This window comes from Rhinopithecus roxellana, chromosome 11, assembly GCF_007565055.1.
Source record: "Rhinopithecus roxellana isolate Shanxi Qingling chromosome 11, ASM756505v1, whole genome shotgun sequence".
Lineage (NCBI taxonomy): Eukaryota > Metazoa > Chordata > Mammalia > Primates > Cercopithecidae > Rhinopithecus > Rhinopithecus roxellana.
In genome coordinates, this window is record NC_044559.1 from 7,576,324 (window position 1) to 7,603,385 (window position 27,062).

General features: G+C 38.0%; 1 protein-coding gene and 2 pseudogenes across 6 annotated transcripts in view; 1 reads left to right on the forward strand and 2 right to left on the reverse strand.

Annotated features, from left to right (window-relative positions):
* Window positions 1-27,062, reverse strand: part of CCSER2 (coiled-coil serine rich protein 2) — a 202,995-nt gene that overhangs the window by 116,285 nt on the left and 59,648 nt on the right. The window lies entirely within an intron of this gene.
* Window positions 7,849-10,299, reverse strand: LOC104672540 (annotated as a pseudogene).
* LOC104672541 lies at window positions 14,203-14,619 on the forward strand (annotated as a pseudogene).

Sequence of the window (27,062 nt, forward strand, 5' to 3'; positions counted from 1 at the left end):
AAATTTAAAAAAAGTCTCAACAGAGATATAACAGCCAATTATTAGAAGTTCTAGAAAAGGGGCACAGAAACAATGGAGGGGATATAATAATTAAATATGAACATTTTCCAGATTTAAAAGAATAATGGAACAACTTCTCCATTTAGGAAAGGTTAAAAAAATGTCATTATCTTATTTAAAATTACTAACTGGTAGGTACCCAAAACACATTTAGTGAAAATAAATAAATCCAGACTAACACTCATCCCCAGTAACTTCTAATCCAGTGTTTCTATCTCCCACTATCATTGTGACACCCAAAAATTCCTACCCTGAGAGATTTCAGTTATAGTATTGCTACAAAACTTTCTGGAAGTGTGGGAAATACATATACACCATGGAATACTACTCAGTCATAAAAAAAGAATGAGATCATGTCTTTTGCAGCAACATGGAACTAGAGGGTATTATTACACGTGAAATAACTCAGAAACATAAAGTCACATACCACATGCTCTCACTTATAAGTGGGAGCTAAACAACAGGTACAGCTGGACATACAGAGTGGAATAACAGCCACTGGAGACCACAAAAGATGGGAGGATGGGAAGGAGGTGAGGGTTGAGAATTTACCAATAGGTACAATGATCACTATTCAGGTGATGGGTATGCTAAAAGCCTAGATTTCACCACTACACGATATACACATGTAAAAATTCTGCATCTGTATTCCCAAAATATATAAAAATTAAATTTAAAAAATCTTTCTGGAAAATAGGATGAGACCATGACTCTAACTCTCTGTAAAACTCAAATGGCCAGATGTGGTAAGAGTGACCAACTTTAAATAAGCTTACAAAATATCACCAGAAGAATACAGGTACTGTACAGAAGAAATTTCCTGAAAATATACTGGTTCCCTGATCAAGAAAACAGAACAGGGCTCTGTGAATATATGTCTACATAAATTCTTCACTTAAGAATACCCTATGAAACAAAATCATTACTTTAAAAAAAAAAAAAAAAAAGTCTGTTCATCATCATTGGTAGACTTCAGCTATAGTTCAATTCTTTACAAATTTATCTTCGTTCTCAATAAATGACCTTAGATTTTTCTCTATCCTTCCCTGGAACAAACCTACCTTAAGACCCAGGAACTTTAAAAATAAACAGGTATAAATTCAAAATCTGGGAAATAAAGAGGAAGAAATTAGTAGGAAAGCACGTAGCTCCTTTCAAAAGGCACAAATAAATACTGTTTCATTTTGGGGTGTCGAAACTGAAATCATGGCTTCTCATATTTTAAGAATTCTACTACAATAAAAACAGGAGTTCCAGAGAAATGAAATAATTTTCCTGACAAGCAGAATAATCCCTGTAAATATGATAGCATACATGGCAAAGAGGGAATTATGGCTGCCAGTCAGCTGACCTTAAAATAGGAGTATTATCCTGGATTATCTGAGGGGTCCGAATGTATAATAATCACTCAGAATGGAAGAGGGAGGCAGAAGAGAGACAGAAGGAGAATGGTCAAAGAGGTGCGGTGTTGCTGGGTTTGAAGACAGAGGAAGGAAGTCATGAACCAAAGGCAGTTTTTAGAAGTTAGAAAAGATAGGGAAATGTATTCTTCCAAGTCTCCAGGAAGGCACCTAGCCCTGCTGACATCTTGATTTTAGCCTGCAGAGACATGTGTCTGACTTGTAAGCTAGAGGATAGTAAGATAACAAATAGTGTGTTGTTTTAAGTCATTGTATTTGTGGTAATTTGTTATGGCAGCCAGAGAAAACGTACACACCCTGTTTCTCAAATACTATAATTAGCCTTATTTGTTTCTACTGTTTTAGAGTCATTCCTATTCTTACTGCATTCACTTTCCATAATTTAAATATTTGTTCCTTCCTTTCTGTGATGCCTCACAGAAGGCTGAAACAGAAGAAACAGACCACTACAGAAGCACATGAGCACCTGAAAAAGGAGAAGAGTCAGGTGTGTCTGGTGAGACTTCTAATGGTTGCAGTCATGTAACATGTTCCGCAGACCTCAGCAGTAAGCTCAAATCAAGTTTTGACTGACTGGACTTTACTGAAGCCTTTTAAAATTTACTTCTTTACTTCAGCCTTCACAGTTTTCCAATGAGTAGTTTTAGCTATACTGATTATAAATGGGTGGCAGATTTCAGTTAACATATATATTTAATAAATCAAAATGCCAAGTGCATTAGTGGTATGTGTAGTCCTTTTGTTAGAGAGAAAATGAATGTATTGAGTGACCTCAATTCCTTTAGCAGTCAGAATTTCCTTATTTTAGGTTCAATTTTCTGTCCTCAAATCAGTCAAGTTACAGTGCATCCGTGAGTGCCCATTTAACCTGAGAAGAGCCCCATCACACTTTCGCATATTACATCAAGTGAAGTTTCAGTAACATTTTTGAAAAGCTTTTCTTTTTGTTCCGTTTTACTGCAGAATTTCATATCTTAAGGACATTATACTTTGGGGGAGGTGGTAATAAAAATATCATAGGATGATTTTATGAGTAGATTATGGTAATACCAGAGATTTATTAATCAATGCACTTAAGATTTACCAGTTAAGTTTTAGGTAAGAGTAGAAAGTGACTGAAATGTTCTAGGAAAATAGAATAACATGCATAACAACTATCATACAGTAATACTGACTAGCACTTTTATATGCAGAAGTTTCTAAACAACTGAATAGGAGCTGGTATGGACACAAATATGGTGGTAGATGTGTTTTTTATCTAAATTACAAAAATAATAATGCTCTACACTAGCATAGTCATTACGGCACTTTATAATTCTAAAATATTGGAAACAATCTTGATGCCCATTGTTGGGACAGTAATTGAATAAACAACGCACAGTCTACAAAATAAGTAGTATACAGTGGTACAAAAAGAATAAGGGCGATCTCGGCCAGATGCAGTGACTCACGCCTGTAATCCCAGCACTTTGGAAGGCCAAGATGGGTTGATCACTTAAGCCCAGGAGTTTGAGACCAGCCTTGGCAACATGGTGAAACCCTATCTCTACCAAAAATACAAAAATTGGCCAGTCTCGTAACCCAGTCTCAAAATAAATACATACATACATAGGTTAAAATTTTAAAAATAAAATATTTTTTAAAAAAGAAGAAAAGGGAAGATCTCTTCGAAGTAATATGAAACAAATGAGTACTTTAAATAAACCATGATGTGGGCAGAACCCAAAATGAAATACAAACAGCAACAAATGAACCTAAAAGTATTACAAATGAACAATCACACTGAAAGGATTGAGAACTAAAAGAACTAACATAAGTAAACTTGGAAAACAGTACGTACTGTATTCTGTAAGGTTAAGGTTAAAAAAAATAATGCTAAGCAAATATTATAAGTCAGTAAATCTTTTTCATAGGGTGATAAGTTAGCAATTCTGAAACTCTGTGTGTATATAATACAGTATAAATATAGTATATAATATACTATAAATATTATATACTATAACATATCTATAACTATGTACAAATATATACTGTAATCCTTATACACACACACACACACACAGTGTTGAATAACTAAGTAAATACATTGTGGTTGAGAAACCAATTTTCTCACTTTCTGAGGAAAGTCTTAAAAATAAGAAGGCTAGAACAAATTCTGTAGCATTTGATTGGAGTCAAAGGTATCCGTGTGAACTCTTGGTCTTTAATATATATGGAAATGGATACAGAAATAAATATAGAAGAGCAGTATGTGTGTATACATATAATTGTCAGTTCTGTCTGCCACAATAACTAAAAGCAATTACACCTCAGTAGCAACAAACACACCTAGCCCCCAGATCTTGGTTTCTAAATCTCATTCTCCAATAAAAATCTTCCTTGGAGACATGATGACTCAAGGGCTGGGGCAGGGAAAATACAAGATAAGCCTGGAATATGTTGTGGTCATATGAGACACTACTTATTCAGCTACGGCTGAAATCTGGGTTTCCCAGTGGTTAGTCTAATGTTCTCATGTTATTTTCTCCTTCACCATGTACTAAAAGGTAGAAAGAGGTTCCACAGACCAACTTTCCTATCTGTGTCTCCATGCAACCCAACTTAAGCTACCAAGCTGGCAGCTTCTGCTAATACAGGTTGCCTGACTCCCAAGACCAGGAAAGGGATAAAAGATTGTGGAAGTACCACATAAACGCCACTAGAAATTGAAGAGCCTGAAAGCAATACTTTTAATCACCATGGGACAATAAAACAGAATAGCCTAAATTGAAAACTATTTAATTACTAATTCAGGCTAGAATAGCAACTTCAACAACTCCTAAAATTCATTCAATGAGTCCAAGACTCTAGTTTCAGTGTCCTCATTAACTATAACAATTTTATAATAGCTACTTGATCTAAATCGCAGAATTCAATATTTTCTCCAAAACTATTACTCATTATACATCTACTCTATGCCAGGTACAATGCTGGGTAAAAGGAACATATTACACTCTGTTCTTTTTTTTTTTTTAAGACAGGGTCTCGCTGTGTCACCCAGGCTGGAGTGCAGTGGTGCAATCATGGCTTATTGTAGCCTCAACCTCCTGGACTCAAGTGATCGTCCCACCTCAGCTTCCCAGGTAGCTGGAACCACAGGCATATGCCACCATGCTCAGCTAATTTTCAGTGTTTTGTACAGATGGGGTCTTGCTACATTACTCAGTCTGGTCTCAAATTCCTGGGCTCAAGCAATCCTACCACCTCAGCCTCACAAAGTGTTGGAATTACAGGCATGATCCACCACACCCCGCCTATTCTCTGTTTATTAACAAATTACTTTTAAGTTCACTGACTTTTTCTCTGCAACACAGGCTTTGATCAAGAAGGAGTTTAGATAATCCAATAATTTCATTTTTATGAGAAAAATTGTTCAGAAAAGAAGTACTCTCTCTGTTCATGGTCTTATACATAGATGGGAAGTGTGTATGAAGATCTGATACAGAAGTATTTATAATATTTAATGTAATATTTAATGTTATATCTTTCTTATTTTAAAAATCTGATTTATAAATATCATTTGTCCTTTCAGTTTGAGATACTGAATTTTCCTTCCTTTCCACCACCTTACTTCCCTGGGGTCATTTCCAACTATCCTCTACCCCACACCCTATACTCTTAGCAATGCTGATATTCCTCTCTCACACATCATGATTTTGTGATACATTCATGCTGTACATGCTGTTCCCTATGCTAAAATGCTCACCATCTAATTTCCTTGGCCAATTGGTAAAAGTTGCATTCATTCTTCAACACTCAACTCAGAAGTAACTTCCTCTTCAAAAGCTTCTGAATGACCCCCCAACACACACACACACACACATACTTTCCTTTTGTTATTTCAAGAGCACATGCATACTAATCATTTATAAATTCATACTATGATCATGTTTTTATAATTTATCTGCCTATCAAACAAGATTTTGAACTAATTAAGGACAAGAACAGCCTTATTCACCTCAGTGTCCTCAGAAATTAAGAGTATGCCTGGAGCATAGTAGAAGCTCAAGAATTATTGAACTGAACTTCATATTGTAATATACTTAATCTATAAGAAACATTAACACTGAAGAAAAATATAATTATGTTTAAAGAATCACAACAACTACATTTCATAAATTTAAACTTTTCTGCACACATAAAAGTTATATTAATAGGACAAAAAGATCTATACTGATAATTAAATGTACACAGAAAATTCATTACTGGAGGTGGAGTAGCTCCTTTCTATTCATTCAAATTTTGTAACTCAATGTCAAAGCATACCTGAAAGTATCAGTATCAGTTTGAGATTTCTATTTACCAACATTAGGACCATCTCAACTTTCTATAAGCTGTCCCTCCACTACCACATCTATGCTAGCATCACATTTTTAGTTACTTGCAGCTTGCTATTATGACACGTGATACCTTAGAAACTTACTTTGTAAATAGGTTATGTCATAATGTGTATAGAAAACTAAGTGAAAAGTATTAAACAGTACCTTTAATTTTTTAAGGGTTAACTTAACAAGGATTTATTCACAGGAATACATGTAAGTAGAGAAAAATAACAGAAAAGCTAAACAAATGAAATGAAGAGGATCCAAACCAACTTTCACTCTATAGCTTTTAACTTGCAACCTGTGTGCATATATCTACAGCACAGAGGGCCACCAACATGCACCAAAATACATGCTAGCCAACATGAATATTATATAGTACTATAAGTGCTTTACCGTCCATAGGACATACAATTACATATTTACTAACAATTCTATCCAGGACATGCTTACAAGCAAGGACCTTACTGGAATAATCCAACTATAATACATACTATCCAAGTATCCAAATTTCACAGCCCGTCCGTATAGGAACCCTGCATTACACCCATTAACTTAAACATATCTTTAAGATCATGCTTTGAACAAAAAAAAGGAAGCTTAGAAGGCAGTATGTTGAGTGGGAATAAACACTGAAATACAGCAATCATTTTTCAATTTCTACAATTGTCTTTATGTGCCAACTAACATTTATGCAGTCTTTAACAGATCTTTTACCACATAATTTAAATGTTAGAAGTTTTGATAAAATCATGAGTAGTATATAACCATGCGGAAAGCACATCACACTGACAGCACAGAGGCAAAGAGTTTGCACAGGTATATCAGCTTTCCACACTGCGCAGGTCACACACAATGCAGTATCAATCTTATTCCTAACAGATCCTAAAAAAGATATTTCAAGGAATAGCTGTAAACTACAGTACTTTATATATCTATATTCTTAATAAAAATAAAACCCACAAATCTTAAAAGGGAACTTTAAATGCAGGGTTACACTAAATGGGTAAACTGCATCACAAATTTCTGCAACATAGGTAAATGAATACCAATCTCACTCTATATGATGCAAGCGTGCTACTTTCCCACTAATTTATAAATTACTTTCAACCACTATGAGCCAGAATGCACACCTGAACCTTAAACTGCACTTTAAAAAATAACATATTGGCCTAGAAATTAAATCTAATGAAGTACAATCATCAAATTATACCCACTACATTAATATTAAATGCAAAATTAAGATAGCATCCTTAGTTTGATATACCAAACCCCATTTATTCCACCCTCCATGCCTACCCTAAAAAAGGTAAAAGGAGTGACTCATTTGGCATTTCACAGGGTGCTTCATTGTTTATGTTTGTTTTGTTTTATTTCCAACTTTTTTGGGGTACCTTAAATTGTAACTTCCAAGAACCTGCTTCCACTAAGGGAAGGCAAGCTGATTTTAAGTATATTAGTTCTGTTTGTGTAGTTTTTCATCAACGTGCAAAACAAGGCCCCATCATGTGGGAAAACTTGGATTAAAAAAAAAAAAAAACTTTAAATTAAAAAAGAAAAAAGCTTCTTTACTATTTGTAGCTCCCATTATTAGGTTTCCTTTATTGTGCGCTGTAGAATTGTTCCTCTTTCTTATCCCCATCCATCACTTATATGGTTCCTGTTTTGGTACAATTCTCCGTAATATTCCACAATGTGCTGTTTTGTGAGTAGACTGAACAGATTTTTTTTTTTCTTCTTCAAATCCAGTGCGGAGTTGTAACTGGAGACATATTTCCACCCACAAAGGCTCCAGATGTTAAAACGTTTTCCAAACATCGACTTAATACAGTGACGGCAACACCTCCCTCCTGCCCCTCCCAGCACGGTTGGGATTGTAGTGTATTGCCTACTGGTTTACCCTTCCCCGCGTAAAGGGTAGCATTTTCCCTGAGTGCAGAGGCTCCCTCATAGTCTCCAAGACTGAAAGACCCCAAATTTTGGGACTGCAGCTTAAGTGTATTAGATTAAACACCATAAACAGCTGCAAGATGCTCTTTTTAAGAGAAGAAGAAACTGGTTAGAGAAATGCCTCCAATTTTATCACCAACTTGATTTTTAAATCCATGAAGGATCTCACAGAACATGTCTCTGAGATCATCTTTTGGGTTAATCCATGATGTAACAGCATCACAAAAAAAATATATAAAATCTTGGATTATACCACTGGGATTCACAATGATCATGGTACAAATTCCACGGAATGCTGAATCCTTTTCCTCATTGTCTGTTACATTTCTCAGAGAGGTGCACCACGGTCTTCATACTGCTGTAGCATCGGGGCCACCTCTTGAAGACACATGTAACCAAGATGGCCAATCGTTATTGCTGTATTCTCTAACAACGTCTTTGGTGTGTTGGGTCTGTTTATGATTTCTACAAGCTGGTACAACACCACAGGAATATAAGGCCGCATCTCTATACCCATTTGAATGGAGATTTCTCCAACTGCCCATGTGGCATTGCTGCAGACTGAAAAAATTCTGGATTTGGGTTGGTTCCCAATATTGGCATGAAATCAGCTATACAAGGCTGAACATGCTAAAAGTAAGCTTTTGTGAGGTCACCTAAAGGGGCAAAAGAACTCTGCCGAACTTCTAGCATTTTATCCTGCATTCACTGATACATTCGTGTTAGGATGTTACTTCGGGTTACCAGCTGTTCAATGTTGCCTCCAAGTCCTTCAGCCAGGCCACTCAGTAGATCAAGAGCCACTATCATAAAATCTTTATCTGGAGCTTCATATTGATCTGGATGCGCATTGTTTAGCACGGCTTGTGCAAGAGTCTTCCTCATTGTCTCTTACACAGGTTCACAGTACGGAAGAAAGTCAGACTGCAGTGCTGTGGCAACTGAATATAGGTAAAGGGAAGAGATCCTTATCTTCACCATTTAACATGTTCCATTTCTGGGTCAGTGGAGGCATTAGCATCTGAATATATTCTAGTTTGTTTGAATGATGTCCTACTGAATCAGCTAATGTTCCTAAGGCATTGTAAAGCATGAGTAGGTTCTTATGCTGGTATTTACTAAATGCAAAGACCAGGGTATCAAGTATATAAGCAAAGTGAGGAACAAGTTCTGTACAAGCCTCCTCTTCCAGGGTAGCAAAGGCACTGTCGGCAGCTTCTTGTACTCTCTTGTTGCTATCCAGGATGCGCTTTAGCAGTTGTCATTAATGGCTTCAGGTACATGTCTGGTGGCTGGCTGACCACCCAGTATGCATAGTGGCTAAGAGTCCAGCATGTTATGGAATGTACAAGAGTCGTTTTATCTGTGAGGCATTGACTAAAGTGAGGAACAAGCTCGGGCAAGTATGAAATAATGCCCTGCATGCAACCTTCAGCAATTGCTCCTAAAACCAAGATGCCTGATTCTTTAACAACCCATTCATGATGAAAAAGTAATTCTTTCAAAAGGGGTGGAATATGTGGCAGCAGTTCATCATGATACACATTTGCAAGAACACTTAGGGTAGCAGCAGAACATTTTCTTAGATTCCAGTCAGAAATTGCATCATCATCATCAATTTCATCATCATCATCTTCCTCTTCAATTCCATCTTCATCATATTGCTGAGCCATTGTCCTTGATCAGTGAAAACATGGCCATATATCTTGAGTCTTACGTAGAACGTACTCAACTATATTATACATGTGAGGCAGCAGGCGATCCATTCGAACTTCAAATAATCACAAGTACTTGGCACACATGTTTCCATGCCTCTGGTTCTTCATCACCAGCCAATGCAAAGAGATTCTCAATAAAATAATCAATGTGCAACATTAGAGCTTGGGTCCTACTGATGATAAACTGATTGACACGTGCAACAGCGTGAGACCTTATTTCTGGACTACTGTGCTTTAAGAACTATAAAAATTTGGGAATTATGATGTTGAGAGGATGATCTAAATCATAACTACCTAAAATCTCAGCAGAATCTTCACAAATCTTCTGAAGGGTGCCAAATGCTCCCTCATGGGTGTTGTAATCATCAGCATACAGGCTACAGAGTTTTGGTAAGAGGTCAGGCCAATTCTGTATTTCTCCCTTGGAGGCTAGAGTTGTGATCACAATACCATTGGTGGCTCTAATCAGAGGAGAGGAGTCACCAATATTATTTAAACATTCACTTTTAATAAAAGTCTGTTATACCATATGGGAAGTTCTTAAAGTGTACTTTCACATTATTCTTCAAGATGAGATCTTGTGGGCTCATCTTCAGATTTTAATTTTGTAAGAACAAAAATCAAGTAGTTGTTAAAGTCTGAATATTTATTAAGTTATTCCAGTTTTTGTTGCACGGTTCTCTGGATGGTGGTGTCTGGGGACTGGGACTCCTTTAACAGCTGCAGGATTTGCTGAAGCCTGTGCTTGTCAGGTTTCCACTCATACTCCATCTTAGTTTGCTGGGTGCCCTGAAGGAAGCCTCGAATGGCAAAATCCAGTGGAACTGCTCCTGGCAGCCCGGCTGTCAATGTCTGTTTCTGCTGCTGCTGCCGCCACGGCCACCCAGCGCCAGTACCTTTAATTTAAATGTTTCTATTTATTTTCAATTAAAAGGCAATATTTATCACATGTCATCATGACACCCATTTCAGCAACTATTTATTTTGTCCTTATTTGGTGCCAGAAACTTATAGGAGAGATAAGGAGATAATAAAGTATCAACTATACATTCAGGAACATGTAGTAGTAACTAGAGATTAAAAGTGACTAGACAGACTGAAATAAAAGTGAGAACAGATTATGAAAAGAAAAAAGCTAAAGTGTAGATGTGACATAGAAGAAATGGGAAAGCCACAAGAAAAGTAACAAGTCAAACTGGTGACAAAATAATTTGGCAAAATGAATCAAAGCAGAAACACTAGCTATAACTTCTAAAGGTGGGGAGGTGATGTTTTTGACCACTACAGTCAATCAACAATGGAATCTGGTCAACTGTACCCTCTAAACCCATTTTCAAAACTACCCACCCCTCCAGAACTCCACTTTGCCACTACAATGTCATAAGCTACTACCACCGCTCACTTGAATATTAGCTTCCATGATCCTGTCTAGCTCCCTTCTAATTCAATCTTCATACAGAGCATTTTAAAAATGTAAACTGAACTAAATTTTTTGGAGTTTAAAATTCTCCAACTGCTTGCCTTCAATTTCTAAGGCAAAGATCCAAATCCTTCAAGCTCTATGAAAGCTCTGTACTGACAGCCTCTTCTCCTGCCACTTCTTTCCTCTGAGTCAGTGCTCAGGATATCCCGGCTTTCTCATAGTTCCTCATACACTCCACAATCCCTCCCGCCCTTTCCTAAAGCATTCAACATTTTTCCAGCCGTAGCAAATAGAAAGCAATTTTTAAAAGCAAGCTGAACATGAATGAACCAAAAAGAAACACATATAGAAAACCCTCCATATACTGCCTTTTCTCCTTTTGTTTGTTCTCAGACTCTACTATAGTTTGGTACAGAGATAAAAACAAGCGCAGAAGCAGATAATCTGAATGCTTGGTTTTCAAAAAAGGTTTCTCCAACAAGAGTCCAAGTGAAACATTCTCCAAAAGGGGGTCTTTTGGTAACAGACAGAAAACAGAGAACAGCGCTAAACAGGTTCTTCTTTACCTTAAAGGAGAAACCCAGTATAAATCTATGGTGGCAGTAAAAACAATGACTTGGGAGTCAGTTGTTCCAAGTTTTAATTACTCTGTACTGCTAGAGTGACTATGTGACTTTACCTTTCTAGGTCTCAGTATCTTTATGAAATAAATGGATAAAACTAAATAATCTCTATGACCTTGATCCTATAGCATCTAATTTTTCTGCTTATAAAATATATTACAGCTTTGCCAAACAGTAAAAGTCCAAGTGAATGGAAGAACAGAGGTCTAGATGCTTTCCTAGAGCATCCAGGGGAACACAGCCTTGCCCCAGTGGGACACATTTTGGACTTGAGCTTCAAAATGGTAAGATAGATGCTGTTTTAAACTACTAACTGTGGTAATATGTCACAGCAATGAGAGAAAACTAATACATCAACAGATTTACAAATGTGTTTTTTATTCGCCTGACCCTAATTACAAAAAAAAAAAAAAAAGTCCTGGATACTTAGAACCCTTAATGAGATTCTTTTAAAGGACAGTAAATTCTTTTATTTATTTATTTATTTATTTATTTATTTATTTATTTATTTATTTATCTATTTTATTATACTTTAAGTTCTAGGGTACATGTGCGTAACGTGCAGGTTTGTTACATATGTGTATACTTGTGCCATGTTGGTGTGCTGCACCCATCAACTCGTCAGCACCCATCAACTCGTCAGCAGGACAGTAAATTCTTTATCTCTACAAATACACCACATAGTATCATATGTGCTATTTTTTTCTAAATAAACAATGTTTTTACCTTTTCAAATAATTTTGAAATAGATGCTTCTCGAATCTTTAGGATTGAGCTGATCTCAGGATTCTTACAAATCCTTCCAAGATTAGTTGCTGTGCACTTTCATGACTGATTATAATTAAACACTATTACATAAACTGACCATTAAGATAATCTAATTCGGATTCCCTAAAAATCAGAGTTTACACCAAATTTTTGAAATATTGTTTGAAAAAAATGAAGCTTTCAGCTTTCTGCACACTTTTAGTTCCAAGCTTCCATATTAATCATGCTAAATGATCCAGATCTTATAAAGTTTATTACACACAGAAGCATTTTTCATGATTTTTTAATGTCATTCATTTTGATAATAAAGCAGATATATGCCTGGCCAGGCATGGTGGCTCACGCCTGTAATCCCAGCACTTCGGGAGGCCAAGGCAGGTGGATCACTTGAGATCAAAGCTCGAGACCAGCCTGGCCAACATGGTGAAACCCTATTCCACTAAAAAGACAAAAATTAGCTGGGCATGGTGGTGTGTGCCTGTAATCCCAGCTACTCAAAGAATCACTTGAACTCAGGAGGCAGAAGTTGCAGTGAGTTGAAATCGAGATTGCGCCACTGCATTCCAGCATGGGTGACACAGCAGGACTCCATAAAAAAGAAAAAACAAAACAAAACAAAACAGATACATGTTAAGTCTTAGAATATTTATACTGCATCTGTATTATTAAGATTAAGATGTCCCAGATCATCTCCATAAATCCTCCTTCAAATAATCCATGCATTAATGGTGTAGAGGTTTCAGAGTCCAAGTAGGATGAGAAAGACATCAATGTGGAAAAGGATATGGTGACAGAAGTGAAGTGGGTTACAAAGAATGAAGTTAATCAAATAAGAACAGTCATGCACCATATAACAACATTTTGGTCAATGACTGACTGCATATAAAACTGGTCCCTTAAGATTATAATGGAGCTGAAAAATTCCTATTGCCTAGTAACATAATGATGTCGTAACTGTCATAACATCATAGAGCAGTGCATTACCTTTTCTATATTTAGATATGCTTAGATATACAAATATCATTATTGTTATAATTGCCTACAGTATTCAATAAGGTAACATGCTATACAGGTTTGTATCCTAAGAGCAATAGGCTAATACCACACAGCCTAGGTATATAGTAGGCTACAACATCTAAGTTTGTGTAAGTACATTCTATGATGCTTGCGCAACAATGGAATTACCTAACACATTTCTCAGAATGTATCTCCATTGTTAAATAATGCATAACTGTACATATTTTAAGCATAATAATGGAAGTCAGGTTTATCACCATCAGAGACGGAGGTTGCAAATATAGAAAGGGAAAAAACTAGAATTGAATCCTGTGGTGTTAGGATGGAACTGGTGGTATTAGTGTGAATTCATGGTTTTCAAAATATATAAATAATGTGGACATATTGATACATGTGTGTGCAAGTATATATGTATATATGTATATTCCCCAGCTCTCATCACTGAAGATGTCTGTGAGCAGCAACTTTTCAACAGCAGTGAACACATCTAGCCCCTAAAACTAGGCCCTGATACAGCATTTCCTAATAAAAAGAACAAGGGCTCTAGGAGAAATCACTCATTCCAGGCCTAGGGAAGAAAAAAATGAAAGATGAGACTAAAATATCTTGTACAAAAGAGCAAGGGAGTGTTCAAAGAATTATGAGAGATAGAAGAAAAAAGCACAGGAGTCTGAAGGAGCACTCACTGGCCAGGAGACTGAAGAGACTAAAGTACATGATAAAACCAACACGTCATTCTAACATGGATCTTTTTACTATAGAAGATATTATTGCCTTCAGTTTTTGTTTCAGAAGAGGCCAAGGTGCAACTCTCTTTGGTTGTACCAAATCCAGGTTCATCTGACACCAGCTGCCTCCACCATGCTGCTCAAGTTCCACTCCAATGATATCAAAGTTGTATATCTTATATCTGAGGTGTACCGAGGTAAAGTCAATGCCATGTCTGCATTGGCCCCCAAGATCGGCCCCCAGGGTCTGTCTCCAAAAAAGGTTGGTGATAATATTGCCAAGGCAACCAGTACCTGGAAGGGTCTGAGAATTACAGTGAAACTGACTATTCAGAATAGACAGGCCCAGATTGATGTGGCACCTTCTCCTTCTGCACTGATCATCAAAGCCCTCAAGGAACCGCCAGGAGACAGAAAGAAACAGGAAAATATTAAACAAGGTGAAAATATCACTTTTGATGAGACTGTCAACATTGCTCGACAGATGGGACACCGATCTTTAGCCAGAGAACTCTCTGGAACCATTAAAGAGATCCTGGGGACTGCTTAGTCTGTGGGCTGCAATGCTGATGGCCGTCACCCTCATAATATCATAGATGACATAAACAGTGGTGTGGCAGAATGGCCAGCTAGTTAAGAAGCACAAAGGAAAATATTTCAATAAAAGATCATTTGACAACTAAAAAAAAAAAGAAAAGAAATTATTGGTCAGATGGAGGAACTTGAATGGGGTCTGAGGATTTGGTGGTAGTAATCTATTCATGTTAATTTCATGATGTAGATGGTTATTCTGTGATTATATAGGAAAATGTTCTTGTTTCCAAGAAATATACATTAAAGCAGGAGTCTCTAACCCCTGGGCCATGGGCCAGTACCACTCTATGGCCAGTTAAGAACTGGGTTGCACAGCAAAAGGTGAGCAGCAGGCAAGTCAGCATTACTGCCTGAGCTCCGCCTCCTGTCAGATCACCAGCAGCAACAGACTCTCATAGGAGAGTGAACCCTACTGTGAACTGTGCACATGAGGGATCTAGGTTGCGCACACCTTATGAGAATCTAATGCCTGATGATCTGAGGTGGAAGGGTTTCATCCTAAAACCATCTCCATCTGCACTCCAGTTCATGGAAAAACTGTCTTCCACAAAACCAGTCCCTGGTGGCAGAAAGTTTGGGAATTACTGTATTAAAGTATCTGAAGGCCATAGGGCTTCAGGTAGGAAACTTATGTTTAAATGGCTCAAGGGGGTGGGGGGAGTCATTTGTACTTTTTGCTGTCACTTTTTAATAGATACAAGTACACTGGTTTCTGCATCACTTTGTAGAGACCATCAATACCATCTCCCCAACACTTCCCACCACTTCGTGAGTATGAATGAATGGGGAAAATAACACTCTACAGTGGCCTCAGTAGAAAAGATTTTTAAAAGGCTGTTTATTCACAGTGAAAGGACAAATGTAAACAAGGCAAAGTCCAGCCATGAAATAAACTTATGGATCACAAACCAAAATTTGAGACTTTATTCTAACCCAAAGCAATAGAATCTAAACACACATAACTAAGAAGAAACTTAATACTGATGCAGGATGTATGATAAAACCTGAGTTAAAGGGGCATAAGCATCAGAAAATGAGAATTTTACTAAAGAAAAGTCCAGGCCAGGCATGCTGTAATCCCAGCACTTTGGGAGGCCAAGGCGGGCAGATCACGAGGTCAGGAGTTCGAGACCAGCCTGGCCAGCATGGTGAAACCCCATCTCTACAAAAAATTAGCCGGGCATGGTGGCATGTGCCTGTAATCCCAGCTACTCAGGAGACTGAGGCAGGATAATTGCTTGAACCCTGGAGGCGGAGGTTGCTGTGAGCCGAGATCATGCCACTGCACTCCAGGTTGGGTGAAGAGCAAGACTCCGTCTCAAAAAAACGAAAGAAAAGAAAAGTCCAATCCTTGTCTTCAAAATTACTTCAGTGCAGGTATGAAGATCAATACAAAGTAGTATACTACAAACTGAAATAAAGTGCCAAACATAGGAGGCAGCAACTGATTAGAAGTAGGAAGGAAGGAGTAATTAATTCTAACTGGAAAGAACCATTTATCGAGTACCTACACACACTGTCAGTATCACAGCACAGAAAGATGAAAAGAGGCTGTCCTCACGCTGTAACAGGAAGGAGAAAGGCAGAAAACAAAACTAGTGTGCGATTTAAAGTGCTATGGGGTCTCAACATTGAACAGTTAACCCTTAGGTGGAGGGGAGAAAATAAAAGTCTGAATACAGCCTTAAAGGAGGAATAGATGGGAGCATTAAGAAAAATATAAACCATTTCAAATGGTCTTAGCTCGGGAATGTAGGCAAGGTAGCAGTAGTATGAAAAAGGCCCTGAACATGGATACAGGTATTTTTTAGATTTTAGATTCATGATGTGTGAGTTTATTCCATGAACATGTTGCATAGTGGTGAGGTTTGGGCTTCTAGAAACCCATCACCCAAACAGTGAACACTGTACCCAATAGGTAATTTTTCAACTCTTATCCGCCATCCATCCTCCCCACTTCTGAAGTCCCCAGTGTCTATTATTTCCATGTTTACATCCATGTGTACCCACTGTTTAGCTCCTACTTACAAGTGAGAACATGCAGTATATGATATCCTGTTTCTGAGTTATTATACTTAGAATAATGGCCTCCAGCTCTGTCCATGTTGCTACAAAGGATACAGCTTCATTCTTCTTCTTTTTTTTTTTTTCCTGGAGAAAGAGTCTCGCTCTGTTGCCCAGGCTGGAGTGCAGTGACATGATCTCAGTTCACTGCAGCCTCCGCCATTGCAGCCTCTGCCCAGGTTTGAGTGATTCTTGGGCCTCAGCCTCCCGAGTAGCTGGAATCGCAGGCATGTGCCACCATGCCTGGCTAATTTTTGTAGTTTTAGTAGAGACAGGGTTTAGCCATGTTGGCCAAGTTGGTCTTGAACTCCTGGTCTCAAGTGATCTGCCTGCCTCAGCCTCCCAAACTGCTGGGATTACAGGCATGAGTCACCAGGCCCAGTCTCAGTTTCATTCTTTTTATGGTTGCATAGTATTCCATGGTGTATATACACCACATTTTCTTTATCCTATCAACACTAATGGACACTTAAGTTGATTCCATGAATTTGCTACGTTGAGTCCATGACTTTGCCACTTTGATAATTTACATTTATTGTGATAAACATACAAGTGCAGATATCATTTTGATACAGTAACTTCTTTTCCTCTGGGTAGATGTCCAGCAGTGGGACTGCTGGATCAAATGGTAATTCTATTTTTAGTTATTTGCTAAATTTCTGTACTGTTTTCCACAGAGGCTGTACTAATTTTCAGTTTTCATTCCCACCAACAGTGTTATAATTATTCCCCTTTTCTCCACATCCTCACCAACATGTTATTTTTTAACTTTTTAGTAATAGCCATTCTGACTGGTGTGAGATGGCATCTCACTGTGGTTTTGATTTGCATCTCTCTAATGATTAGTGATGTTAAGCTTTTTTTTTATGTCTGTTGGCTGCTTGTATGTCTTCTATTGAAAAATGTCTGTTCATATCCTTTGCCCATTTTTTAAATGGAGTTATATATGTTTTTCTTGTTGAGTTCCTTGTAAATTCTAAATATGGCCACTTTTCAGATGCATGGCTTGGAAATATTTTCTCACGTTCTGTAGGTTGTCTGTTTACCCTGTTGTTTCTTCCACTGTGCAGCAGCTTAATTAAGTCCCATTTGTCTTTGTTTTTGTTGCATTTATTTTTTAGGTCTTAACTCATAAATCTTTTCCCTAAACCAATGTCCAGAAGAGTTTTTCCTAGGTTTTTTTCACGGATTTTTATAATTTTTGGTCTCACATTTAAGCCTTTAATCCATCTTGAGTTAATTTTTGTGCATAATGAGAGACAGGGGTGTGGTTTCATTCTTCTGCACATGACTAGCCAATTTGCCAAGCACCATTTATTGAATAGGGTGTCCTTTCCCTGTTATTTTTGTTGGTTCTGTTGAAGTTCAGTCAGATGTATGCATGTGGCTTTACTTCTTTGTTCTCTATTCTGTTCCATTAATCAGTGTGTCTATTTTTATACCAGTACCATGCTGTTTTGCTTACCACAGCTTTGTAGTATAGTTTGAAGTCAGGTAATGTGATGCCTCCGGCTTTGTTGTTTGCTTAGGATTATTTGGGCTGTTTGGGGTGCTTTTTGCTTCCACATGAATTTTAGGATTGTTTTTTCTAATTCTGTGAAAAGTGATGTTGGTAATTTGATAGGAATTGCCTTGAATCTGTAGATTACTTTGAGTAGTATGGTCATTTTAATGATATTCTTCTAAGCCATAAGAATGAAATATTTCAATTTGTTTGTATCATTTATGATTTATTTCATTAGTGTTTCGTACTTCTCCTTGTAAAGGTCTTTCACCTCCTTGGTTAAATGTATTCCTAGGGGTGTGTGTGTGTGTGTGTGTGTGTGTGTGTGTGTGTGTCTACTGTAAATTGATTTCAGCTCTCAATTTGGTTCTGTTTGAGCACTGATGGTATATGGAAATACCACTAATTTTTGTATATTAATTTGGTATCCTGAAACTTTACTGAAGTTATCAATTCTAAAAGTCTTTTGGAGGAATCTTTAGGGTTTTCTAAGTATAAGATAATATCAACAAACAGATAATTACTTCTTCTTTTATAATTTCGATGGTTTTTACTTCTTTCTCTTGCCTGTTTGCTCTGGCTAAGACTATGCTGACAGGAGTGATGGGAGTGGATATCCTTGTCTTGTTCCAGCTCTTAGGGGAAATGCTTTCAACTTTTGCCTATTCAGTATGATGTTGGCTATGGGTTTATCATATGGGGCTCTTATTATTTTCAGGTATGTTCCTTTGATGCCTAGTTTGCTGAGGGTTTTTATCATGAAGGGATGCTGGATTTTATCAAATGTTTTTTCTTCATCTATTGAGATGAACATATGGATTTTGTTTTTAATCTGTTTATGTGGTGAATCACATTTATTGATGTGCACATGTTGAACCATCTTTGCATTCCTAAAATAAAACCCACTTGATCACGATGAGTTATCTTTTTGGATTTGCTGTTTGATTTCGTTTGCCAGTATTTTGTTGAAGAGTTTTGCATGTATGTTCATCAAGGATACTGGCCAGCAGTTTTCTTCTTTTGTTGTGTCCATGCCAGATTTGGGTACCAGGATGATATTGGTTTCATAAAATGAGTTAAGAAGGAATTCCTCCTCTTCTTCCTTAATTTTTTGGAATAGTTTCATAAGACTGATGCCAGCTCTCTTGTATGCCTGGTAAAATTCGACTGTGAATCTGTCTGGTCCTGGGCTTTTTTAGTTGGTAGTTTTTTTTTAATGATGATTCAGTTTCATTATTCATTATTTTTATTTCTTACTGGATCAATCTTGGGATGTTATGTTTGCAGGAATTTGTCCATTTCCTCTAGGTTTTCTAGTTTGTGCACATACAGATGTTCATAGTAGTCTCTGGTGATCTTTTGTATTTCCATGGTATCAGCTGTAAAATCACCTTTATCATTTCTGATCATGCTTATTTGAATCTTTTTTTCTTGGCTAATCTAGCTGGCAGCCTGTCAATTTTGTTTATCCTTACAAAGAACCAAGTTTTCATTTCACTGATCATTTTTATGATTTTTTAATTTCAATTTCATTTAGTTCTGCTCTGATCTTTGTTATTCAGATACAGATTTAAAGCAACAGCAATATGATCTCACTAGAGTTTAATGAAAACAGTTTGACAGTAGTATAATACTGTTAAATAAAGTAAAAAACTAGCAAAATGTAGAGAAGGTGCAACCACCTGAGATAGTACATGTGAATACACGTTAGAAAGATTAAAGCATCTCGGCCAGGTACGGTGGCTCACGCTTGTAATTCCAGTACTTTGGCAGGCTGAGGTGGGCAGACCTTGAGGTCAGGAGATAACTAACCTCAAGGTCAAGATAACTAATCTTAAGGTCAAGAGATACCTAAAAGATAGCTCCTTGACGTCAGGAGCTAACATGGTGAAACCCCAATTTTACTAAAAAAACACAAAAAATTAGCCGGGTGTGGTGGCGGGCACCTATAGTCCCCGCTACACAGGAGGCTGAGGCAGGAGACTGGCATGAACCTGAGCTTGCAATGAACCAAGATCGCACCACTGCACTCCAGTCTGGGTTAGAGAGAGAGATGCTGTCTCAAACAGGGAAAAAAAAAAAAAAAAAAAGATTAAAGCATCTCTGGTCTCTTCCTTAGAGTAAAATAACCCAAGCTAAGTAAAATGTCACAGATACAAAATTAGAGAGCAATTAAAAACTTCCTAAATTCATTCTAAAACTCAAAACCAAATAAGGCAAATAAAAGCCAGGTTTGATCTTTTTATACTCTTCTTTTATATTTTTGGACTGGAGAAATTCCGAATTTCAGTGCAAATAATCTGGGGAACCCATATACCCACACAAACACTGCTAAGAATATTATGACATTCAGCAGACATTTAAATCTCAATAAAGTCTAGCTACATCAATCACAAGGTAGAAACCCAAATCTAGACAGCTCTCCCCTTAGTAAAACACAGATAAAGAAATGTAAATAAAATGTGTTAGCCTCATGAAAATGAAGGCATAACTACTTGTTGGTGTGTCAAAAGCATTCAAGCAAGTTTTGGGATCTACCTTTTAAAGTGAACAAGAATCTCATTTAGATAAGGAGTTAAACTTGCCCACTATGTGAAGATAAGGCAAGACTGATAAAATGAATATAAGGCCAGATACTTTCAGTGATGATCTGATTCAAACACTTCTTTGGGCCTCCTATAAAAATCATTCCAAAAATAAAGGTCCTCCATGTGATGATTTAAAATTATCACCTCCTATATATTTTAGTGTTAGAAAATCAATCATAATGACATTGTAGTTCAACTATTCTTCAATGAGAGCTCTCATATTCGTCATAGCATTGCTGCAAAGAAGATTCTGAGTAGGACTCACTGTGTTTACAAGAGAAAAAAATGTTTTTGCCTAAGATTGTGCACATACAATGATTATAATATTTATCAGAAAAAGCTATATTTAATCTTCAAGAAAGTTAAATATCAGTTAAAAGTTTATTGAGTCCAAAAATTCTGAGTTATCCTGAGCAGATATAAGGCTAAAAATCAAGATCACTAGACTGAGAGTGTAACAAGTTGTAAACTACTTCCCAACCTATCTGTGCCAATTTACTCAACTCCTCTAGAATTCATCCTAGTCTGAAACCAAAGGTAGTAGGTAGTCCATAGCTATTTCAAAGGATTAATATAAAAGATGCTATCATGAAGTAAACAAAGATAACTTCATATCAGTACCTGTGTCAGGAGTCCCCAAGCCCACTCCCAAGATAGACAATTCACTAAGAGGAGTCAAAGGATTCAGCATACAGTAATATTAACAACTAAGATTTATTCCAGCAGAAGGATACAAAGCAAATTAAAAAAGTAAAAGGCACATGGGGCAAAATCAGGAGTAAGCATCCCAGAGTCCTCTCTCAATGGAGTTACACAGGATGTGATGTGCTTAATTCCTCTAGCAACCAGTTGTGACAATACATGCAAAGAATGCGAAGTCTTGTCCACGATGAATGTTCTTTTTTTTTTTTTTTTTTCTTTTGTTTCTTTTTCTTTGAGAAAGTCTTGCTCTGTCACCCAGGCTGGAGTGCAATGGCATGATCTTGGCTCACTGCAACCTCTGCCACCCGGGTTCAAGCAATTCTCCTATCTCAGCCTCCCGAGTAGTTGGGACTACAGGCAGGCGCCACCACGTCTGGCTAATTTTTGTATTTTTAGTAGAGACAGGATTTCACCATATTGGTCACGCTGGTCTTGAACTCCTGACCTCAGGTGATCCACCGGCCTCAGCCTCCCAAAGTGCTGGGATTACAGGCATGAGTCATTGCACCCAGCCCACCATGGATATTTTTAAGAAACTCAGCACCCAAGGTTTCACTGGGGGATGGTCTTGTGGGTACCCTCTGCCTCACACATACCAAAATTCTACACTCCCAGGAGGAAAGGTGTTCAGCATAAATCATATTATCTGGCAAACAGTTTAGGCACAGCAAACCTACCGTGCTCTTATCATTTATGAAAAGTTTTATAGCACTGTAAGGAACTGTTTACCAGCCAAGGGCCAAACTTTCAAGTGGGTTATCTAAGAAGAAGCAATCTTAGACCTGCGACATTAATTCTTTTCTGTATAGTACCCCAAGTATATTGTGGAAGAATATTAATGAGTGTAAATTATTGTGCCTAATACCAACTTCAGATGGACTGAAGTCTTAAATGTAAAACAAAACAATTAGAAAACAAAATAACAAGCACCTGTTGAGCTCCTGTTACATCCCTGGCATTAATAAGTACTTTATATATATGACCTCGTTTAATGTTCATAGTAATCCCATGAGTTAGTCAGAGATGATACTCAAAATACTCAACAACCAGTATCACAAGGGAATCACATGACTGTCATACCATTCAGGCATAGACTTTCTAACATCAGCCCTGGAGGTGGGTACAATTATCATCCATATTTTTAAAAAAGGAATACAGAGAGGCCGGGCGTGGTGGCTCATGCCTGTAATCCCAGCACTTTGGGAGGCCGAGGAGGGCAGATCATGAGGTCAGGAGATCGAGACCATCCTGGCTAACACGGTGAAACTCTGTCTCTACTAAAAATAGAAAAAAAATTGCCTGGCATGGTGGCGGGCACCTGTAATCCCAGCTACTCAGAAGGCTGAGGCAGGAGAATGGCATGAACTCAGGAAGGCGGAGCTTGCAGTGAGCCGAGATCGCGCCACTGTACTCCAGCCTGGGTGACAGAGCTAGACTCTGTCTCCAAAAAAAAAAGAAAAAAAAAAAAGGAACACAGAGAATCCAAGGAGACACAGCTAGTACATGATAGAGGTGGAGTTTTAACTTAGCTTGTTCTGGAGCCCTGGCTCTTAATCATTATGCCATAACACTTCTCTATAAACAAAACACCTATATGGCCTTAGGAGGGAAAGGGTGTCTTACACACACATGCATACATGAGCATGTGAAGCAAAAACCATGAAGAAAAACATTACTAAATTTAATTGTCAAAATTGAAAAGTATGAATGGTAAAAAGATACAAAAAACAAAACGGAAGCCATGGGCTCAGAGAAGATTATCTGCAACACATTTAACAAGAATTAAATTCCAACCACATAAAAAAACTTTTCCATATCAATAAGAAAAATGGCAAAACCCAATTGAAAAATCAGTGAAGTAAAAATTTACATAAAAGGAAACGAAACAGCCAGTAAAATATGTGAAAAAAATGACAAAATCAATAATGGTATAAATGTAAATTAAAATTATGTATCATCTCACACTCACCAAACTGATTAAAATGTTGAAGTCAGATGACAACTTATGGGGTTCAGATGAGGAGTGACAGAAATTCTCACCCTCTACTGGAAGGTATACACTGGTAGGACCTTTTTAGGGAGAAGTTTGATAATATCATTAAAGTTGAAAATACACTATTCCTAGTTTTATATCTTAGGAATGCTATTGCTAGGTTTATATCCTAAAGAAACTGACTTATATGATCAAAGAGAACTGAATCCGAATGTTCACTGCTACACCATGTAGACATTAGTATTAGCAATAAAGAATAACTGAAAAGTAGATTAGCAGGGGAACAGAGAAAAATCCTGGTATATTCAAATGACAGAATATTATAAAGTAATAAATATGAATTAGAACTACACATATACACACAAAAAAAAGAGTTAAAAAAAGAACCTGTAGAATATTATGTATCACTTACCTAAGTTATAAAACACATACAAAATCATACTGTATATTGTTCATGGATATATAAACGCATTAAGGAAAATGGCCTATACAACATGCCTTAGAATTCATAATTTTAAAACAAGGCACGTAAAAAGAAACTAACTGCTATATTTACTACTAGGGTGTTTACAGAATGCATTCTTTCCCAAATAATACAGGTTTCTCTTTATGAGAATTCATTCATATGCCAGAGAAGGGAGAAAGGCTAAAAATCAATTATCTAGTTTCCATGTCAAAAACTTTGGAAAAAAAAAAACAAATTAAACTAAAGAAAAGTAGAAGGGATTTTAAAACGTCCTGGGGGGCGGAGCAAGATGGCCTAATAGGAACAGCTCCAGTCTCCAGCTCCCAGCCCGATCGACACAGAACACGGGTGATTTCTGCATTTTCAACTGAGGTACTGGGGTCATCTCATTAGGGAGTGCCGGACAATTGGTGCTGATCAGCTGCTGCAGCCCGACCAGTGAGAGCTGAAGCAAGGCGAGGCATCCCCTCACCTGAGAAGCGCAAGGGGGAAGGGAATCCCTTTTCCCAGGCAGGGGAACTGAGACACACAACACCTGTTAAATCGGGTAACTCCCACCCCAATACTGCGCTTTACCAAGGGTCTTAGCAAATGGCACACCAGGAGATTATATCCCACACCTGGCCGGGAGGGTCCCACGCCCACCAAGCCTCCCTCATCGCTAGCACAGCAGTCTGTGATCTAACTGCAAGGCAGCAACGAGGCTGGGGGAGGGGCGCCCACCATTGCTGAGGCTTAAGTAGGTAAACAAAGCCGCTGGGAAGCTCGAACTGGGTGGAGCCCACAGCAGCTCAAGGAGGCCTGCCTGTCTCTATAGACTCCAACTCTGGGGACAGGGCACAGCTAAACAAAAAGCAGCAGAAACCTCTGCAGATGCAAACGACCCTGTCTGACAGCTTTGTAGAGAGCAGTGGATCTCCCAACACGGAGGTTGAGATCTGAGGACGGAAAGACTGCCTGCTCAAGTCAGTCCCTGACCCCTGAGAAGCCTAACTGGGAGACACCCCCGACTAGGTGCTGAACGACACCCCACACCTCACGTGGCAGGGTACACCCCTGAGACAAGCTTCCAAAGCAAGAATCATACAGGTACACAGGCTGTTCAGCAGTATTCTATCTTCTGCAGCCTCTGCTGCTGATACCCAGGGTCTGGAGTGGACCTCAAGCAATCTCCAACAGACCTACAGCTGAGGGTCCTGACTGTTAGAAGGAAAACTATCAAACAGAAAGGACACCCACACCAAAACCCCATCAGTACATCACCATCATCAAAGACCAAAGGCACATAAAACCACAAGGATGGGGAAAAAGCAGGGCAGAAAAGCTGGAAATTCAAAAAATAAGAGCACATCTCCCCCTCCAAAGGAATGCAGCTCATCGCCAGCAACGGATCAAAGCTGGATGGAGAATGACTTTGACGAGCTGAGAGAAGAAGGCTTTAGTCCATCAAACTTCTCAGAGCTAAAGGAGGAATTACGTACCCAGTGCAAAGAAACTAAAAATCTTGAAAAAAGAATGGAAGAATGGATAACTAGAATAATCAATGCAGAGAAGGCCATAAATGAACTGACAGATATAAAAACCATGACACAAGAAATACATGACAAATGCACAAGCTTCAGTAACCGACTCGATCAACTGGAAGAAAGAGTATCAGTGATTGAGGATCAAATGAATGAAATGAAGCAAGAAGAGAAGTTTAAAGAAAAAAAGAGGAAAAAGAAATGAACAAAACCTTCAAGAAGTATGGGACTACGTGAAAAGACCAAATCTATGTCTGATTGGGGTGCCTGAAAGTGAGGGAGAAAATGGAACCAAGTTGGAAAACACTCTTCAGGATATCATCCAGGAGAACTTCCCCAACCTAGTAGGGCAGGCCAACATTCAAATTCAGGAAATACAGAGAACGCCTCAAAGATACTCCTCGAGAAGAGCAACTTCAAGACACATAATTGTCAGATTCACCAAAGTTGAAATGAAGGAAAAACTGTTAAGGGCAGCCAGAGAGAAAGGTCGGGTTACCCACAAAGGGAAGCCCATCAGACTAACAGCAGATCTCTTGGCAGAAACTCTACAAGCCAGAAGAGAAGTGGGGGCCAATATTAAACATTCTTAAAGAAAAGAATTTTCAACCCAGAATTTCATATCCAGCCAAACTAAGTTTCATAAGTGAAGGAGAAATAAAATCCTTTAGAGACAAGCAAATGCTTAGAAATTTTGTCACCACCAGGCCTGCCCTACAAGAGACCCTGAAGGAAGTATTAAACAGGGAAAGGAACAACCAGTACCAGCCATTGCAAAAACATGCCAAAATGTAAAGACCATCGAGGCTAGGAAGAAACTGCATCAACTAACAAGCAAAATAACCAGCTAATATCATAATGACAGGATCAAGTTCACACATAACAATATTCACCTTAAATTTAAATGGACTAAATGGTCCAATGAAAAGACACAGACTGGCAAATTGGATAAAGAGTCAAGACCCATCAGTCTGCTGTATTCAGGAGACCCATCTCACATGCAGAGACATACATAGGCTCAAAATAAAGGGATGGAGGAAGATCTACCAAGGAAATGGAGAACAAAAAAAAGCAGGGGTTGCAATCCTAGTCTCTGATAAAACAGACTTTAAACCATCAAAGATCAAAAGAGACAAAGAAGGCCATTACATAATGGTAAAGGGATCAATTCAACAGGAAGAGCTAACTATCCTAAATATATATGCACCCAATACAGGATTCATAAAGCAAGTCCTTAGAGACTTACAAAGAGACTTAGACTCCCATACAATAATAATGGGAGACTTCAACACTCCACTGGCAACATCAGACAGATCAACGAGACAGAAAGTTAACAAGGATATCCAGGAATTGAACTCAACTCTGCACCAAGCAGACCTAATAGACATCTACAGAACTCTCCACCCCATCAACAGTATATACATTCTTCTCAGCACCACATCGCACTTATTCCAAAATTGACCACATAATTGGAAGTAAAGCACTCCTCAGCAAATGTACAAGAACAGAAAGTATAACAAACTGTCTCTCAGACCACAGTGCAATCAAACTAGAACTCA